This window comes from Phyllobates terribilis, unplaced genomic scaffold (assembly GCF_046119375.1).
Source record: "Phyllobates terribilis strain yellow unplaced genomic scaffold, ASM4611937v1 Scaffold_1__5_contigs__length_1240528914, whole genome shotgun sequence".
In the NCBI taxonomy this organism is placed as follows: Eukaryota; Metazoa; Chordata; class Amphibia; order Anura; family Dendrobatidae; genus Phyllobates; species Phyllobates terribilis.
The window spans coordinates 137,487,871-137,509,310 of NW_027362761.1; positions in this window are offsets into that span (position 1 = coordinate 137,487,871).

A 21,440-nucleotide genomic window follows, 5' to 3' on the forward strand; every position below is an offset into this window, starting at 1 on the left:
AGACCGAGAGGAGGTTGAGGAGGCAGAAGCAGTGGAGGAACTTTGACATAAAGAGGATTGACGCACAACTCGTGGGGACGGCAAGACTTGGACAGCAGCCCCTTGTCCTGCTGTCACCATAGTTACCCAGTGCCCAGTCAGCGACATGTAACGCCCCTGTCCATGCCTACTCGTCCAAGTGTCTGTGGTGAAATGCACCCTGTCACACACAGAGTTTCTCAAAGAAGCGGTGATGTTGTGTGCGACATGCTGGTGGAGCGCAGGCACACCTTTCTTTGAGAAGTAGTGCCGACTGGGCATCTGGTACTGGGGCACTGCGACGGACATAAGGTCTTGAAAATCCTCTGTGTCCACCAGGCGGAAAGGCAGCATTTCTGTAGCCAAGAGCTTGCAGATGGTGAAATTCAACCTCTTAGCTTTCTCATGGCTAGGAGGAAATGCTCTTTTACTTGTCCACATCTGAGGGACCGAGGGCTGGCTATTGTGCTTAGACGGGGTTGATAAGGGTGTCCCCGGCAAACTGCCGGTCTGTGAGGAAGATGCAGGCGGACATGTTAGGTTGCCTTGATCCAAAGGTGGTGCTATCGATGTCGGACAGCGCTCAACACCAGCTGGTGTTACCACCTCCAAAGAAAATGATGACCTGCCAATCACGCTGGCTGTTGCGGGTAAAGTGGTGGCAGGTCTGCGCCCCAAAACAGGTGTGACTGCTGTCCCCCCAGTCACAGAGGATGAAGAGGCCGCGGATGCACAAGATATGGCAGACGGTGGATGGCCCGGCCGGATAGGCCGCATTGTAGCACACTGAGCTTCCCACTGCAACTTATGCTTCATGTCCATGTGCCGGTTCATGCATGAAGTACTCAAACTATGTATTTTTTGGCCTCTACTTAGCTTTTGCTGACAAATGTTACAGATAACACGAGTTGGGTCATCTTTATCGATCTGAAAAAATGCCCAGGCTATGCAAGGCTTAGCACCCATGCGACCTGAAGAGCCACCACGACTTGTGGTGAGAGGCAGAGTTGTGTTTGAGGATGCAGTTGTTGACGTGCTTCCAGTACTACGTCTCTGTCCAGGAAGGCGCAACCTGACCTCGTCGTCACTAGCATCTTCCTCCACCTCCTCTGCTGACCTCATCTCTTGGCTGACTGTGGGTTGACAGTAAGTGGGATCTCCAACCTCATCATCATCATCCTGTGCGTTATCACACCCGTCGTCCTCAGAGCCAACCTGTTCCTGCCCTGACAAAAAACTAAAGTTGTCGCTCCAATCAGGTATTTGAGTCTCATCATCGTCTTCCTCATTGTCTCCACCAACAGGAGTTACAGTTTGGGAATGAGGGTCTACATTATGGTCAGAACCTTCTGCGTCTGGTCCTGGATCCGACTCATAAAGATTCTGGGCATCAGTGCAGATCATTTCCTCGTCTGGATTCACAGAAGTGCTGGAGTAGACCTCTGATTCCCAGGCTATAGTATGAGTAAACAGCTCTGCAGACTCAACCATCTGTTCTACCTCATACTCAGACGGGCAGCTGGAGATTTGGGAGCTGTGAGGAAGCAAGTGCGATTGGCGTGACACCTTTGAGGACTGGAGTATTTGTGATGTTGAAGTTGATGTGGAGGAGAGCCCACTTAAAGGAGCACTTGATATCCGTTGAAGCACCTGCTGTTTTTGTGCCTCATCTGGAATTTGTAGCGATTGGCGTGGCCGTAAGAAAGGGATCTTATCACATTGTCCGCTAAAAGAAGTAGACATTTTAGTTTGGCTGGAAGATGGTCTTTCTTCTGCACCTACCCCACGGACACAACCTTTTTTCCCCTTCCCAACATGCCTATTCCCCTTTCCACCAGCAGCAGGCCTTTTTCCACTCATTTTGGTGGTTAACTAATTCATAACTCTGGAGTTGTTTGCACAAAAAAACAATGGATGGGAACGGAACAGAGCTGAGTGGCCAAACTGTGGTATTAGGCCAAAACTATTGGCTGGGTTAGATGCAGAAAAAAATTATATTCAATTTGCAACCTGATGGAGGTCAGTATAGATGGACTAATAGAACAAGTCCCACACACAGCTAGAAGCCCAAATATTTTTTCAGAGGTAGATGCAGAAAAAAATATATTCAGTTTGCAACCTGATGGAGGTCAGTATAGATGGACTAATAGAGAAAGTCCCACACACTGCTAGAAGGCCAAATATTTTTTCAGAGCTAGATGCAGAAAAAAATTATATTCAGTTTGCAACCTGATGGAGGTCTGTATAGATGGATTAATAGAACAAGTCCCACACACAGCTAGAAGCCCAATATTTTTTCAGAGCTAGATGCAGAAAAAAATATATTCAGTTTGCAACCTGATGGAGGTCAGTATAGATGGACTAATACAACAAGTCCCACACACAGCTAGAAGCCCAATATTTTTTCAGAGGTAGAAGCAGAAAAAAATATATTCAGTTTGCAACCTGATGGAGGTCAGTATAGATGGACTAATACAACAAGTCCCACACACAGCTAGAAGCCCAATATTTTTTCAGAGCTAGATGCAGAAAAAAATTATGTTCAATTTGCAACGTGATGGAGGTCAGTATAGATGGAGTAATAGAACAAGTCCCACACACAGCTAGAAGCCCAAATATTTTTTCAAAGGTAGATGCAGAAAAAAATTATTTTCAGTTTGCAACCTGATGGAGGTCTGTATAGATGGATTAATAGAACAAGTCCCACACACAGCTACAAGCCCAATATTTTTTCAGAGGTAGATGCAGAAAAAAATATATTCAGTTTGCAACCTGATGGAGGTCAGTATAGATGGACTAATACAACAAGTCCCACACACAGCTAGAAGCCCAATATTTTTTCAGAGCTAGATGCAGAAAACAATTATATTCAATTTGCAACCTGATGGAGGTCAGTATAGATGGAGTAATAGAACAAGTCCCACACACAGCTAGAAGCCCAAATATTTTTTCAGAGCTAGATGCAGATAAAAATTATTTTTAATTTGCAACCTGATGGAGGTCAGTATAGATGGACTAATAGAGAAAGTCCCACACACTGCTAGAAGGCCAAATATTTTTTCAGAGCTAGATGCAGAAAAAAATTATATTCAGTTTGCAACCTGATGGAGGTCTGTATAGATGGATTAATAGAACAAGTCCCACACACGGCTAGAAGCCCAATATTTTTTCAGAGGTAGATGCAGAAAAAAATATATTCAGTTTGCAACCTGATGGAGGTCAGTATAGATGGACTAATACAAGAAGTCCCACACACAGCTAGAAGCCCAATATTTTTTCAGAGCTAGATGCAGAAAAAAATTATATTCAATTTGCAACCTGATGGAGGTCAGTATAGATGGAGTAATAGAACAAGTCCCACACACAGCTAGAAGCCCAAATATTTTTTCGGAGGTAGAAGCAGAAAAAAATTATATTCAGTTTGCAACCTGATGGAGGTCTGTATAGATGGATTAATAGAACAAGTACCACACCCAGCTACAAGCCCAATATTTTTTCAGAGGTAGATGCAGAAAAAAATATATTCAGTTTGCAACCTGATGGAGGTCAGTATAGATGGACTAATACAACAAGTCCCACACACAGCTAGAAGCCCAATATTTTTTCAGAGCTAGATGCAGAAAAAAATTATATTCATTTTGCAACCTGATGGAGGTCAGTATAGATGGAGTAATAGAACAAGTCCCACACACAGCTAGAAGCCCAAATATTTTTTCAGAGCTAGATGCAGATAAAAATTATTTTTAATTTGCAACCTGATGGAGGTCAGTATAGATGGACTAATAGAGAAAGTCCCAAACACTGCTAGAAGGCCAAATATTTTTTCAGAGCTAGATGCAGACAAAAAATTATTTTGAATTTGCAGCGTGATGGAGGTCAGTATAGATGGACTAATAGAACAAGTCCCACACACAGCTAGAAGCCCAAATATTTTTTCAGAGGTAGATGCAGATAAAAATTATTTTTAATTTGCAACCTTATGGAGGTCAGTATAGATGGACTAATAGAGAAAGTCCCACACACTGCTAGAAGGCCAAATATTTTTTCAGAGCTAGATGCAGAAAAAAATTATATTCAGTTTGCAACCTGATGGAGGTCTGTATAGATGGATTAATAGAACAAGTCCCACACACAGCTAGAAGCCCAAAATTTTTTCAGAGGTAGATGCAGAAAAAAATATATTCAGTTTGCAACCTGATGGAGGTCAGTATAGATGGACTAATACAACAAGTCCCACACACAGCTAGAAGCCCAATATTTTTTCAGAGCTAGATGCAGAAAAAAATTATATTCAATTTGCAACCTGATGGAGGTCAGTATAGATGGAGTAATAGAACAAGTCCCACACACAGCTAGAAGCCCAAATATTTTTTCAGAGGTAGATGCAGAAAAAAATTATATTCAGTTTGCAACCTGATGGAGGTCTGTATAGATGGATTAATAGAACAAGTCCCACACACAGCTACAAGCCCAATATTTTTTCAGAGGTAGATGCAGAAAAAAATATATTCAGTTTGCAACCTGATGGAGGTCAGTATAGATGGACTGATAGAGAAAGTCCCACACACTGCTAGAAGGCCAAATATTTTTTCAGAGCTAGGTGCAGAAAAAAATTATATTCAATTTGCAACCTGATGGAGGTCAGTATAGATGGACTAATAGAATGATGCTATGCCCAAAAGATTTTACTTCACTAGGTGCAGTAAAAAAATTGGTATTCTATACACAGGTGGTATATCTTGCAACACAGATAGGCTACTCCACTGACTAACACACTCTGCAATAGGCCAAAAAGGATTACCTTTGCTAGATTCAGCCAAAGGCTGTGAAAAAAACTTGCACAGCACTGGCACAGACCTGCCTGGCAAAAACTGATAGGAACTGATGTAACCTAGTCCTGAAAAGGACTCCAATTACAATTAGTCTTTGCTCCCACAACCTATCTATTTAAGAGCACAGACCTGCCTGATAAAAGTCGTAGGAAATGCTGTAACCTAGTCCTTAAAAGGACTGCAATCACAACTATTCCCTGCTCCCAAGTATCTGTAGATTTGTGCGAAAATTGGCTTGAAATTACCAAGGTATAGCGCACACAGCAACAGCGGTGCCGTCTAACACGCAGCTGCAGCAGTGAGAAAATGGTGGCGACGGGGAAAATGGCTTGGTCTTATAGGGCAAGGACATGTGACATACACTGCCAATGACACATGCCCTTGCTTGCGTGAAAAAAAGCACTTCGCTCCGTGTGTGCGCTGCTGATAGGCTGACAGATTGCACCTCCCCACTGTAAATGCGGGAAAGAGAAAAAAAAATGGAGATCTTCATTATTCCTGCAGAGATCCATCCCCTGCCCCTCCCCCCACCCCGCTGTACACTCAAACTGCGTATTAACATTAATTTTCATCATTACTGAAAAAAAATCCAGTTATGATTTTGGTGCACGAACAGTTATCGAACATAACCTCGAACAGCCGAATTTTTCTCAAATCGTTCGTGTTCGCCGAACGGCTCGAACACCGCCCAAAACAGCTCGAATTTGAGATTGGCGAACAGTTCGAGTAGAACAACGTTCATCTCTAATTACAAACATAAGTCCCATTATTGGGGAGTGGGTCTCCCATAGTATTTGCTTATGTTTTCCCAGCAAAAGCTGCCAAAAATTAGGACGGAGCAACTTGCAATGCCCCTTTCAAGAGCCATGCAGTACAGCATATTACAAACATAAGTCCCATTGATGGGGAGTGGGTCTCCCATAGTATTTGCTTATGCTTTCCCAGAAAAAGCTGCCAAAAATTAGAATGGAGCAACTTGCAATGCCCCTTACAAGAGCCATGCAGTACAGCATATTACAAACATAAGTCCCATTAATGGGGAGTGGGTCTCCCATAGTATTTGCTTATGCTTTCCCAGCAAAAGCTGCCAAAAATTAGGACGGAGCAACTTGCAATGCCCCTTACAAGAGCCATGCAGTACAGCATATTACAAACATAGGTCCCATTATTGGGGAGTGGGTCTCACATAGTATTTGCTTATGCTTTCCCAGCAAAAGCTGCCAAAAATTAGGACGGAGCAACTTGCAATGCCCCTTACAAGAGCCATGCAGTACAGCACATTACAAACATAAGTCCCATTATTGGGGAGTGGGTCTCCCATAGTATTTGCTTGTGCTTTCCCTGCAAAAGCTGCCAAAAATTAGGACGGAGCAACTTGCAATGCCCCTTACAAGAGCCATGCAGTACAGCATATTACAAACATAAGTCCCATTATTGGGGAGTGGGTCTCCCATAGTATTTGCCTATGCTTTCCCAGCAAAAACTGCCAAAAATTAGGACGGAGCAACTGGCAATGCCCCTTACAAGAGCCATGCAGTACAGCATATTACAAACATATGTCCCATTATTGGGGAGTGGGTCTCCCATAGTATTTGCTTATGCTTTCCCAGCAAAAACTGCCAAAAATTAGGATGGAGCAAATTGCAATACCCCTTACAAGAGCCATGCAGTACAGCATATTACAAACATAAGTCCCATTATTGGGGAGTGGGTCTCCCCTAGTATTTGCTTATGCCTTGCAAGCAAAAGCTGCCAAAAATTAGGACGGAGCAACTTGCAATGCCCCTTACAAGAGCCATGCAGTACAGCATATCACAAACATAAGTCCCATTATTGGGGAGTGGGTCTCCCATAGCATTTCCTTATGCTTTCCCAGCAAAAGCTGCCAAAAATTAGGACGGAGCAACTTGCAATGCCCCTTACAAGAGCCATGCAGTACAGCATATTACAAACATAAGTCCCATTATTGGGGAGTGGGTCTCCCATAGTATTTGCTTATGCTTTCCCAGCAAACCTGCCAAAAATTAGGATGGAGCAACTTGCAATGCCCCTTACAAGAGCCATACAGTAGAGCATATTACAAACATAGGTCCCATTATTGGGGAGTGGGTCTCCCATAGTATTTGCTTATGCTTTCCCAGCAAAAGCTGCCAAAAATTAGGACGGAGCAACTTGCAATGCCCCTTACAAGAGCCATGCAGTACAGCATATTACAAACATAAGTCCCATTATTGAGGAGTGGGTCTCCCATAGTATTTGTTTATGCTTTCCCAGCAAAAGCTGCCAAAAATTAGGACGGAGCAACTTGCAATGCCCCTTACAAGAGCCATGCAGTACAGTATATTACAAAGATAAGTCCCATTAATGGGAAGTGGGTCTCCCATAGTATTTGCTCATGCTTTCCCAGCAAAAGCTGCCAAAAATTAGGATGGAGCAAATTGCAATACCCCTTACAAGAGCCATGCAGTACAGCATATTACAAACATAAGTCCCATTATTGGGGAGTGGGTCTCCCCTAGTATTTGCTTATGCCTTGCCAGCAAAAGCTGCCAAAAATTAGGACAGAGCAACTTGCAATGCCCCTTACAAGAGCCATGCAGTACAGCATATCACAAACATAAGTCCCATTATTGGGGAGTGGGTCTCCCATTGTATTTGCTTATGCTTTCCCAGCAAAAGCTGCCAAAAATTAGGACAGAGCAACTTGCAATGCCCCTTACAAGAACCATGCAGTACAGCATATTACAAACATAAGTCCCATTATTGGGGAGTGGGTCTCCCATAGTATTTGCTTATGCTTTCCCAGCAAAAGCTGCCAAAAATTTGGACGGAGCAACTTGCAATGCCCCTTACAAGAGCGATGCAGTACAGCACATTACAAACATAAGTCCCATTATTGGGGAGAGGGTGTCCCATGGTATTTGCTTATGCTTTCCCAGCAAAAGCTGCCAAAAGTTAGGACAGAGGAACTTGCAATGCTGGCACCCTGGTGGTATAGTGGTGGTGGAGGCTGAGGATAAGGAGAAGAAGATTAAACAGCCGAAACGAGGAAGCATATACCCATGTGTGGGTGTGAAGCGGTGCATGTGAATACACCTCCCGAAATAACACAGTGGATTTGACTTTATGTTACTCTGCTGTCATTTGGTGTTGATGAGAAGTCTGGCCCCATCCAGCCCTTGTTCATTTTGATAAGGGTCAGCTTGTCAGCATTGTCAGTTGACAGGCGAGTGCACTTATCAGTTATAATTCCCCCAGCGGCACTAAAAACACGCTCCGATAACACGCTAGCGGCAGGGCAGGCCAGGACCTCCAAGGTGTACAGAGCGAGTTCATTCCAAGTGTCCAGTTTGGATACTCAATAATTAAAAGGCACAGAGGAATCACGGAGGACGCTGGTACTATCGGCAAGGAACTCCCTCACCATCTTTTGAAACTTTCCACTCCTTGTGAGAGTACCCCGCGCCTCAGGGCCTGTAAGCTGGGTGGGTGTCAGAAAACTGTCCCAGAACATTGACAGTGTTCCCCTGCCTCTGCTGGATTGGAGTTGCATCTCTCTCGCCTGTACGCCTTGGTTGGGCAACGAACTGTGACCTCTGTCGCTAGCGTGTTCAGATGGGAATTTTTTTAAGAGTTCTGCAGCAAGGGCCTTCTGGTATTGCCCCATTTTTGCAGACCTCTCCACCTCAGGAATAAGAGAGTAAAAGTTCTCCTTGTAGCGGGGGTCTACAAGTGTCACCAACCAGTAATGACTGTCACCCAACATTTTGACAACGCGAGGGTCACGGTTAAGGCAGCGTAACATAAAGTCAGCCATGCGTGCCAGACTGGTAACGGGCAAGATTTCCGTGTCCTCACCAAGATGATGACTGACCATGCTATCCTCCTCCTCCTCCTCCTCTTCCTCGTCCCCCCTGTCCTCAGGCCACCCACGCTGAACCGACGGTATGACACTTGTACAGGTACTACCGTCTACAACGCATGATAGCAGCTCCTGTTCTTCCTCCTCCTCCTCATCCTCTCCCTCATTGTCCCCCAATGCACGTTGGGATGAGATGAGGCTGGGCTGTGTGTAATCGCCCGCTACGGCTTCTTGATCCATCTCATCATACTCTGGCTGCAATGCCTCCTCTTTAATTCTCTGCAGAGAGCGTTGCAAAAGACAGACAAGTGGGATGCTGACACTAATGATGGCGTCATCACCACTCACCATCTTGGTGGCCTCCTCAAAGTTTGTCAGGATGGTACATATGTCAGACATCCAGGTCCACTCCTGAGGTCTTATGTGTGGAGTCTGACCTGAATATCGACGGCCTTGTTGCAGCTGGTACTCCACAACTGCTCTCTTCTGCTCACAAATCCTTTGCAACATGTGGAGGGTAGAGTTCCAACGTGTGGGGACATCACACACCAGTCGGTGTGCCGGAAGCTGCAAACGCTGCTGCAACACAGCAAGGGCGGCGGAAGCTGTAGCCGACTTGCGAAAATGAGCTGACAGGCGGCGTACTTTCACGAGTAGATCTGGCAACTCGGGGTACGATTTAAGAAACCGCTGAACCACGAGGTTAAGCACGTGAGCCAGGCATGGTACGTGTGTGATCTCACCTCGCCTCAGAGCCGCCACCAGGTTATGGCCATTGTCACACATGACCATGCCGGGATGTAGGTTCAGCGGTCTCAGCCACAGATCTGCCTGCTCTTTCACAGCTGTCCACAACTCACAAGCTTGGCGGAGGCAGTACTGCAATGCTTCCAGCTTGTAACTGATGTGGTGATATCTGAGATGGAGGCTGAACATGAGGAGGAGGAGGAGGAGGAGGATGCGCAGGAGCTGTACACTGTGGGGGCAACTCTGACTGACATAGGGCCCGCAATCCTCGGTGTGGGGAGGATGTGTTCCGTCCCAAGGTCCGACTGGGTCCCGGCTTCCACTATGTTTACCCAGTGTGCCGTCAGAGAGATGTACCGTCCCTGGCCACAAGCACTTGTCCACGTGTCCGTTGTCAGGTGGACTCTCCCAGTAACTGCGTTGTTGAGGGCACGGCAGATGCTTTGGGACACGTGCTTGTGTAGTGCGGGGATGGCACACCGGGCAAAATAGTGTCGGCTGGGGACCAAGTACCGAGGGACGGCCACCGCCATAAGATTGCGGAAGGATTTCGTCTCCACCACCCTAAAAGGCAGCATTTCCAATACAAGCAGTCATGAAATGTGCGAATTTAGGACTGTGGCCTGTGGGGCGTTAGCTGCGAATTTCCTCTTTCGTTCAAAGGTCTGGGTTATGGACAATTGAACGCTGCGGTGGGACGTGGACGTGGACGTTGATGCTGTTTCTTGAGAAACTGCCATAACAAGTGAAGACTGAGAGGAGGGGGCATCTTTACATGCAGTATGGACAGGGCATTGCCTTGCACACACAACAGGGGGTTCTATTGCACGCACAACAGTGGAAGAAGCAGTGGTGACACCCGCTGACACTGGTCGTGGGCCCTGGGCTTCGCCCCACAAAGTCGGGTGCTTTGCTGCCATGTGCCTGATCATGCTGGTGGTGGTCAGGCTGGTAGTTTTGTCACCCCTGCTGATGCTGGCATGGCAGGTGGAACATATGGCCTTTTTGGGGTTATCAGCAGAGTCTTTAAGAAAATTCCAGACTCTGGAGGACCTACCGCTTGTACTGGCAACGTCCCTCGTGTTGGTGTTACAGGGAACGGTTGCCTGCCGTCTGTCTGCGGCCACCACACTGCTTTTTCCTGCCTGTTGAGGTACTCTGCCTCCCTCCCCCTGTGTGCTGCTGGCCTCACTCTGCATGTCCTCCTTCCACGTTGGGTCAGTTACTAGATCATCCACCACCTCCTCCTCTTCCACTTGCGCACCACGATCCTCCTCCTCACTTCCTGGCAATTGTGTCTCGTCATCGTCCACCTCTTGTGACAGATTGCCAACGTCGACTTCCTGTGGCCGTGGCTGTTCAAATATTTGGGCATCGCAACATGGGATCTCCTCTTCCACCACTTCAAGCGTATCAGGCGAGGGGCCCAAATATGGAAATGGACCAGTGAACAGCTCTTCAGAATGTCCAAGTGTGGGATCTCTTGCTGTCTGACGACACTCGGCATGGTGGGAGGAAGGAGCATCAGGGTGAGGAGGAGTATGCGGTCGAGACTCACGGCTACTAAGAGTTGACCGTGTGGAAGAGAGACCGGAGGTGGTAGTGTCCAGGTAACTGGAAGAATTGTCTGCTATCCAATTAATAACCTGTTCACACTGATCAGTTCTCAATACTGGTGTTGTTCTGTGCTTCCTTAGTAATTCGGTCAAGAAGTGGGAGCAAGAAGATGTGGCTGTTGGTTGTGGCACATTTTCATCTTGGCCACGGCCCCGTCCTCTGCACGAACCATCACCAGAATGTCCACTTCCACGTCCCTTGCCACGCGCCTTGCCCATTGTAAATGAAGTAAAATAGCTTACACTTGCACTATCAATGGAAAAAGGGTAATAAAGAGTAGATTAGAACCGTGGAAGAGGAAAACCACAGTTATTTCTTACTGGGGTATACCACACTTTTTTAAATAGAGATATTTGCGGCTGAACAGTGAGCGACACATTCAAACTGCTTTTTTTTTAGATACCAAAGGCCCAAAACTGGATAGTACAGCGATTTGACCCGTGGAACTGCGAAACCACACTGGGATGTCGGGCCTACACAAGACTATTTTCAACAGATATATTTTTGTGTCACAACAGTCAGGAGACACTACTGTTTTTCTTTAAGGAAAAAACTACCAAAACCTGAATAATAGAGATTTTTTACCGTGGGATGGCCAAACCACAGTTATTGTTTACTGGGATATACCACACTTTTTTAAATAGAGATATTTGCGGCTGAACAGTGAGCGACACACTCAAACTGTTTTTTTTAGATACAAATGGCCCAAAAGAGGATAATACAGAGGTTTGAACCGTGAAACTGCAAAGCCACACTTGTATTTCTCGGGCCTACACCAGACTATTTTCAACAGATATATTTGTGTCTGAACAATCAGGAGACACTATTTATTTTTTACGGCAAAAAATGCCAAAAGCAGGATAACAGAGATGTTTTACCGTGGAACAGCAAAACCACAGTTATAATTTACTGGTGTATACCAGACTTTTTTGAATATATATATATTTGCGGCTGAACAGTGAGCGACACACTCAAACTGTTTTTTTTAGATACAAATGGCCCAAAAGTGGATAATGCAGAGGTTTGAACCGTGGAACTGCAAAACCACACTTGTATTTCTCGGACCTACATCAGACTATTTTCAGCAGATATATTTGTGTCTGAACAGTCAGGAGACACTATTTATTTTTTACGGCAAAAAATGCCAGAAGCAGGATAATAGAGATTTTTTACTGTAGAACAGCAAAACCACAGTTATAATTTACTGGTGTATACCAGCCTTTTTAAAATATATATATATTTGCGGCTGAACAGTGAGCGACACACTCAAGCTGTTTTTTTTAGATACAAATGGCCCAAAAGTGGATAATACAGAGGTTTGTACCGTGGAACTGCAAAGCCACACTTGTATTTCTCGGGCCTACACCAGACCATTTTGAACAGATATATTTGTGTCTGAAAAATCAGGGAGACACTATTATTTTTTTTTTTTACAGCAAAAAATGCAAAAAGCAGGATAATAGAGATTTTTTTACCGTGGAACAGCAAAAGCACACTTCTGTCTCTCTGGCCTACACCAGACTATTTTCAACAGATATATTTGTGTCTGAAAAATCAGGGAGACACTATTATTATTTTTATACAGCAAAAAATGCCAAAAACAGGATAATAGAGATGTTTTACCGTGGAACAGCAAAACCACAGTAATAATTTACTGGTGTATACCAGACTTTTTTAAATATATATATTTGCGGCTGAACAGTGAGCGACACACTCAAACTGTTTTTTTTAGATACAAATGGCCCATAGAACTGCAAAACCACACTTCTATTTCCCTGGCCTACTCCAGACTATTTTCAACAGATATATTTGTGTCTGAAAAATCAGAGGCACACTTTTTTTTTTTGGGGGGGGGGGGGGGGACACCAAAAGGTTAATAAGATGGGTATTTGTACATTGTGAAGGAGGAAAAAAAAAGAGGATTTAGATAAAAAAAAAGGATTTTTCCTGGCCCCCGGGACCTGGAGCTAAGTCCAGCAATTTCAGCAACAGGAGCAGCACACAGGACTGTAATGCAGCATTTGCTGGTATAACCACTACGTCTCCTATAGAGCCTGCCTGCCTGCCTGATATACCTGGGATGGATATTAGTCCTGAGAAGGACTGTTTGTTTGTTCTGGCAGCCTTTACAGACCCTACACTAACTATTTTGCAGGATATATCTCTCCCTAAATCAGCAGCGCTGTCCCTACACTGTCTGATCCGGAGCGACTGTGTCCAAGATGGCGGCGCCCGGTTTTAAATACTCGAGGTGACGCTGTGCGGCCAGCCAATCACTGTAATGCCCACAAACAACATGGCTGCGGCATTACAGTGACTGGCTGGCAATCCCTGCATGTTCATTGGCTCTGTAAAGAGCGCCAAACATGCAGGGCGGAGACCCGAGCTCCCGCCCGAGTAACCCGGAAATGCTCGGTGCTCGCCGAACATCCCGAGTAGCGTGATGCTCGGGCGAGTACCGAGCAGTGTCGAGCATGTTCGCTCAACACTAATAGAGACCCAAACATGGGGATGGGGAGAAGGAGGAGACAACGTGGGCCTGTGTGCTTTCGAATGCATATATACTTGCAACTTGCAACCATGGCAAGTAGAGGTGTAACACAGCAATTAGTGGTAATCTGCATTCAGTACCCTTGCACAGCCAAACATTTAATAGCACCATATAGAAAGTGACTATATCACCAACAACCCAGCATTTTCTGTATTTTGTAAGATTTAGTTAATGCCTGAGGGAATACTGTTTCTTATTAGAAAACCTTGTAAAGACACAAGTCCCTAATGTGTTCCCATATCCTTCAAATAAATCGCTTCCGAAAAGCTTCTCTACTTCTTTCTGAGGGGTCTTTATGACAGAAAATACCCAAAAGTGACACCATTCTAATAACTGCACCCCTAAATGTGATCAAAACTATATTCAAGAACTTTATTAACCCTTCAGGTGCTTCACAGAAATTTTTGGAATGTGGAAGAAAAAAATTAACATTTAACTTTTTTCACAAAAATGTTACTTTAGACCCATTTTTTTTTATTTTCGCAGGGGTAACAGGAAAAAATGGACCACAAAATTTGTTGTGCAATTTCCCCTGAGCACTCAGATACCCCATACGTGGGGAAAAAACACTGTTTCAATGTTTGGGCACACGGCAGAGCTCGGAAGAGAAGCAGCGGCATTTGACTTTTTGAATGTAAAATTTGCTTGAATAATTAGCGGACGCCATGTTGCGTTTGGAGAGCCCCTGATGTGCCTAAACAGTGGAATCCCCCACAAGTGACACCATTTTGGAAACTACACCCCTCAAGGATTTTATCAAGGGGTATAGTGAACATTTTGAACCCAGTGGTACGACACAGAATTTGATAACATTAGGTCATCATATTGAATAAGTTGTCATTAGTCTTGAGCGCAAGTGCTCGTTATTTGAGTTTGCATCAGGTACACGGGTATACACCATGTATCGCGTGTGCTCGAGTGACATGCTCAAGTCCCGACTCGCGTGTTTCATGGTTATTAGACACCCAAAAAAAAACATGCGGGGATCGCTCGTGCATGGCAGGCAATTCCCACAAGGTTTTTTTGCCACGAAGCATATGGGGCAGAGACTCAAGCATGTCACTTGACCACCCGCGATACTCAATGCATTCCCGAGCACCCGATGCAAACTCAAGTAGCGAGCACTTGCGCTCAACATTAGTCGCCATATCGTTATCTTTTTTTTTTTTACCTTTGAAAAAAATCCCTAGCCCAACCCTAACCCTAACACAACCCTAACCCTTGAGTTTATTTTTTACGCCGTTCCCCGTGCGGTATAACTGATTAGACAACTTTATTCTTCGGGTCAGTGCGATTACAGCGATACCAGAATCATATCGGGTTTTTATGATTGACAGCTGTCACACACTAAAAGACACATTTTTTTGCGAAATGTAGTTTTTGCATCGCCATATTTTGAGAGCTATAATTTTTCCATATTTTGGCGGACAGTCACATGACGGCTTGTTTTTTGCGGGATAACTTGACATTTTTATTGGTGCCATTTTCAGGCACTTGACAATTTTCGATCGATTTCTATTCCGATTTTTGGGATGCAGAATAAACAAAAACCAGCAATTTCAGAATTGTTTTTATGGGGGTTTTTTTATGCTGTTCCGCATGTGGTAAAATTGATAAGGCAGCGTTATTTTTCGGGTCAGTACATTTACAGCGGTACCACATTTAAATAGTTTTTCTATGTTTTGCCTCTTTTACACAATAAAAGCTATTTTATATAAAAAAATATTTTTTGCATCATTTTATTCTGAGAGCTATAACTTTTTTATTTTTCAGCTGATAAAGCTTTATTGTGGCTTGTTTTTTGCAGGACAAGATGACGTTTTCAGCAGTACCATTTTTATTTATATTCGTCTTTTTGATCGCTTGTTATTTCATTTTTTCTTTGGTGGTATGATGATAAAGCATTGCTTTTTGCTTCGTTTTTTTTTACCGTGTTCACTAAAGGGGTTAAATAGTGGGACAGTTTTATAGGTCAGGTCGTTCCGGACGTGGCGATACCAAATATGTTTACTTTTATTGCATTTTTTTATAATAATATTTATTGATGGGTACATTATATTTTTATTTTTGGTGGATTTTTTTTTTTTATATATTTTTTCACATTTTTTTTTTAATTTTTTTTTCATTTTTCAACACTTTTTGGACTTTTATTCTGTGTCCCACTCTGGGACTTGCACTTTTTTTATTTTGATTGCCTGCATAGCACAGGAATGCAGCACCATCCCTGTGCTATACAAGCTGTTAGTGCTGCAGATGCAGAAGATATTTTGGTCATTCACTGCGCATGACTAGTGTTGAGCGAGCACTAAAATGCTCGGGTGCTCGAAGCTCGGGCCGAGCTCACCGTGATACTCGGGTGCTCGACCCGAGCAAGGAGCCCAATGTTAGTCTATGGGAGACACGAGCATTTTTGCTGCGGCACCCCCGGCAGTCTGTAGAAAGCCTAAATAGTGCCCAAAACGATAGTGACAGTGCTCAAATGTCATGGGGACAGCATGGGGATTGCCCCAGGAAGTATTTCTGACCCCCAGGTCACTGCTGTCAACAACGTGGTAAGAAGAATTAAGCCACTTTTACGCGCTCACAATAAAACGTTCAAAAATGAAACTGAAACTGTTTTCCTGTGAAATATGTTAAGGAACATCCTTTCCAGGGTAAAGACTTGTGTATAAGGTAAAATAAGGCTGTGTGCCCAAGAAGCATTTTTTAAGCATTTCCGCAGTGGCAAAAATGCTGCAGAAACGCTTAAAAAATGCATGGTAGAAGGCCTGCCATGTTCCCCAATGATATTCCGCATGTGCTGTGCACATGCTGAGGAAATTTCCGTTGCGGAAAAAAATGCAGCACTACCAATTATTTCGCGGAAGCGCTGCGCTTTCGCCACCATTGACTTGCATTGGAACGCATGGATTCCACATCACTGTATATGTAGATGAGCATTCTATGCGTTCCAATATGAGGATGGTACCCAGGTGTCGAGGAGAGGAGACTCTCCTCCGGACCCGGGTACCATAGTACCTGTGAAAAAAAGAATAAAATAAAAAATAATTGTTATACTTACCTTCTGATGGCCCCCGGTGCGCTCGTCCTCCCATGCCGGCAGCTAGAGATGGACTGAAGGACCTGCGCTGACGTCATAGTCATGTGACGGGTAATGCGATGCTGACGTCGGCAGGTCCTTTAGTGTACCGTAATCTGCCGGCAGCCAGGATGCAGCGAAGCAAGACTGCGGGGGCCATCGGAAGGTAAGTATAGATTTTTTTTTTTTTTTTTTAACCATTCTTTAGGTCACACTATATAAATCCATGCCGTTTGCATGGATTTATATAGTCTGACCAAGTTGACAAGCACTTTCCAAGTGATGCTAAAATCACTTGGAAAGCGCTTGTCAACCCGCATACAGAAATGCATGTGAAGAACGCTTCACATCCGCATGTCCCTGGCAGGAAAAATGCATGTACAATCCGCATGCGTTTTTTCTGCCAGGGGAGATGCAGAAACGCTCAGGAAAAATCTGGAGCATTTCTGCATCGTGGGCACATAGCCTAAATAACCAAAAACAAAATTACTCCTCCGCACCTTGGGCTATGTTCACAAGTAGCATTTTTTATGCATTTTTGCACTTTTGTATTGCTTTCAACCGTGACAAATGCATTTACAGGGAAATGTTATTTTAACATTTTACAATCTTATCTGGCCATGTGCTGTGTGACACATGCATACAGTGCTGAAAAGACATGGGAACAGCATGGGGAAGAGCATCTCTGACACCCAGGACACTGCCTAAAAGTGTGCCCATCAGAAGTGATCCTTGCCGCTTCAGCAGATGCAGACTTGCAACTATCCCCGTGCAAGTCCTTCTCCCAGGGCAGTGTTCAATTGTACCTCCCCCATTCCTTGCAATGCAAGCGCAAGTATGCAGCCTGCCACCCACCCACCCCCAGGCTGCAATACCATACTCCTTGCATGCTTTCACTTGAAATTGGGCCTTTTAGGCATGTGGAGGCGGAATCTGGCCACCACGTCATGGCTGTGTCGGTGGCCTGGTATCCATACTCAGTCCCCAGCCGCCCGGCGGCCGGGTGTCCACTCTTGGTCTGCAGCCACCAGGGGGTGGCCGGGTGTCCATACTCGGTCCCCAGCCACCCCTATTTGTCCCGGTGCGCCTTATATACAAGCGCGCATACCAAAACATTACCTGTACCCTCCCCAGTGCATTTAGTGGAAGGAAAGCCTATTCCGCTGTAGTGTGTGCACGCCAACCCCCGGTTCAAGGTACATCCGAAGTTGCCTCCCGCGATGCACCTGTCGTTGCAGACTTGCAACTATCCCCGTTCAAGTCCTTGTCCCAGGGCAGTGTTCAATTATACCTCCCCCATTCCTTGCAATGCAAGCGCAAGTATGCAGCCTGCCACCCACCCACCCCCAGGCTGCAATACCATACTGCTTGCTTGCTTGCACTTCAAATTGGGCCTTTTAGGCATGTGGAGGCGGAATCTGGCCACCACGTCATGGCTGCATCAGCGGCCTGGTATCCATAGCCAGTCCCCAGCCGCCCGGCGGCCGGGTGTCCACGCTTGGTCCCCAGCCACCAGGGGGCGGCCGGGTGTCCATAAACGGTCCCCAGCCGCCCCTATTTGTCCCGGTGTGCCTTATACTCAAGCGGGCTTACCAAAACATTACCTGTACTATCCCCAGTGCATTTAGTGGGAAGGACAGCCTAACCACAAACACGTGGACAAGTGTATGTGGCCAGGGATGGTCCATCTCACTGATGCCTTCACACTGGGTTAATATTGTGGAAGCCGGGACACAGTTGGACACTGGGATGCAACACGTCCTCCAGACAGAGAGGATTTCGGGTCCTGGGTCCATCAGGCTTCAACACAAAGTTCAGAAGGTAGACAGCAGCAGTGGTTGGCCTCCTACACAATGAGTAAATTATTCATGATCATGAGGCCATCCATATCATTAGCTTTCTGTTCCTTGGAATGCAAGCGCATGTATGTAGTAGCGGCTAGGCCTGAGGTGGTCAGCGTTTTGGCTCATATCCTACCTCCTCCGTGGATTGCTGGATGTTTTCCTGCTACTATCCCAGTTCTATGACTCCCGTTAAAACAAAGCTTCAGGTGATAAATGATGGATGAGGTGGTGGCAAAGGAGAAAGAGCAGGAGGAACTGGGACCATTCACATCAATATCAGGCCAGTCAACTACACATGTCTTGTAGGATAAGTTTCTGTACCAAAAGGAGCGGTTTGGCAACACAGTTATAGGGCATATAGTGAGTGCAATGCTTACCAAAAATTTTCAGGCACTCCAATGCCCCTTGGAAGTGACATGGAGGTCAGAGGGCCTTAACTAAACCATTTTTTCCATTTATAGCAACTGGGTCTCCTGTACACTGTTGGCCTAAGCAGTGAATGTAAGGCTTTCCAAAAATTATGAGGAACTGCAATGCCCCTTGAAACAGATGTGGATGGCAGAGTACTAAAAACCTTCTACCCATTATTGGGGAATGGGTCTCCCTTAGTGTTCGACTATGAATGGAATAGCAAAAGCTGATTAAAATTAGGAGGAAATGCAATGCCCGTTGGAAGAGTCGAGGAGGTTAGAAGTAACTAAAAACAACATTTCAATGCCCCTTGGAAAAGCTGTGGAGTTCTGAGTGGTTTAACAAGATGGTTTTAATGCCCCGTGGAAGAGACGTGGAGGTCACAGTAGCTTAACAAGACGATTTTAATGCCCCTTACTAGAGCCATGCAGCACAGCATATTAAAAACATTATTCCTATTATTGGGGAGTGGGTCTCCCATAGTCTTTGCCTATGCCTTCCAAGCAAAAGCTGCCAAATATTAGGACGGAGGAACTTGCAATGCCCCTTACAAGAGCCATGCAGTACAGCATATTAAAAACATTATTCCCATTATTAGGGAGTGGGTCTCCCATAGTCTTTGCCTATGCCTTCCAAGCACAAGCTGCCAGAAATTAAGACGGAGGAACTTGCAAAGCTGGCAACATAGACCACGGTCACCCTGGTGGTATAGTGGTGGTGGAGGCTGAGGATAAGGAGAAGAGCAAAAAACAGCCAAAATGAGGAAGCGTAAACCCATGTGTGGGTGTGAAGCGGTGCATGGGAATACACCTCCTGAAATAACACAGTGGATTTGACTTTATGTTACTCTGCTGTCATTTGGTGGTGATGAGAAGTCTGGCCCAATCCAGCCCTTGTTCATTATGATAAGGGTCAGCTTGTCAGCATTGTCAGTTGACAGGAGAGTGCGCTTACCTCTTATAATTCCCCCAGTGGCGCTAAAAACACTCTCCGATAACACGCTAATGGCAGGGCAGGCCAGGACCTCCAAGGCGTACAGGGCGAGTTCATTCCAAGTGTCCATCTTGGATACCCAATAATTAAAAGGCACAGAGGAATCACTGAGGATGCTGGTACGGTCGGCAAGGTACTCCCTCACCATCTTTTGAAACTTTCCACTCCTTGTGAGAGTACCCCGCGCCTCAGGGCCTGTAAGCTGAGCGGGTCTCAGAAAACTGTCTGAGAACATTGACAGTGTTCCCCTGCCTCTGCTGGATTGGAGTTGTGTTTCTCTCGCCTGTACGCCTTGGTTGGGCAATGAACTGTGACCTCTGCTGCTAGCGTGTTCAGAATTTTTTTAACAGTTCTACAGCAAGGGCCTTCTGGTACATTTTTGTAGACCTCTCCACCTCAGGAATAAGAGAGTGAACCTTCTCCTTGTATAGGTGGTCTAAAAGTGTCACCAACCAGTAATGACTGTCACCCAACATTATGACAACGCGAGGGTCACGGTTAAGGCAGCGTAACATATAGTCAGCCATGCATGCCAGACTGGTAACGGGCAAGACTTCCGTGTCCTCACCAAGATGACGACTGACCATGCTCTCCTCCTCCTCCTCCCCCCCCTGTCCTCAGGCCACCCACGCTGAACCAACAGTATGACAGTTGTACAGGTACTACCGTCTACAGTGCATGATACCAGCTCCTGTTCTTCTTCCTCCTCCTCCTCCTCTCCCTCATTGTCCCCCAATGTACGTTGGGATGAGATGAGGCTGGGCTGTGTGTAATCGCTCGCTACTGCTTCTTGATCCATCTCATCATACTCTGGCTGCAATGCCTCCACTTTAATTCTCTGCAGAGTACATTGCTAAAGACAGACAAGTGGGATGCTGACGCTAATGATGGCGTCATCGCCACTCACCATCTTGGTGGACTCCTCAAAGTTTGTCAGGATGGTACATATGTCAGACATCCAGGTCCACTCCTGAGGTCTTATGTGTGGAGTCTGACCTGAATATTGATGGCCTTGTTGCAGCTGGTACTCCACAACTGCTCTCTTCTGCTCACAAATCCTTTGCAGCATGTGGAGGGTAGAGTTCCAACGTGTGGGGACATCACACACCAGTCGGTGTGCTGGAAGCAGCAAACGCTGCTGCAACACAGCAAGGGCGGCGGAAGCTATAGCCGACTTCCGAAAATGAGCTGACAGGCGGCGTACTTTGACGAGCAGATCTGGCAACTCGTGGTACAATTTAAGAAACCGCTGAACCACGAGGTAAAGCACATGAGCCAGGCATGGTACGTGTGTGATCTCGCCTCGCCTCAGAGCCGGCACCAGGTTACGGCCATTGTCACACATGACCATGCCTGGATGTAGGTTCAGCGGTCTTAGACACAGATCTGCCTGCTCCTTTACAGCTGTCCACAACTCACAAGCAGTGTGAGGTTTATCACCTAAGCTTATGAGTTTCAACACAGCCTGTTGCCGCTTGGCTGAGGC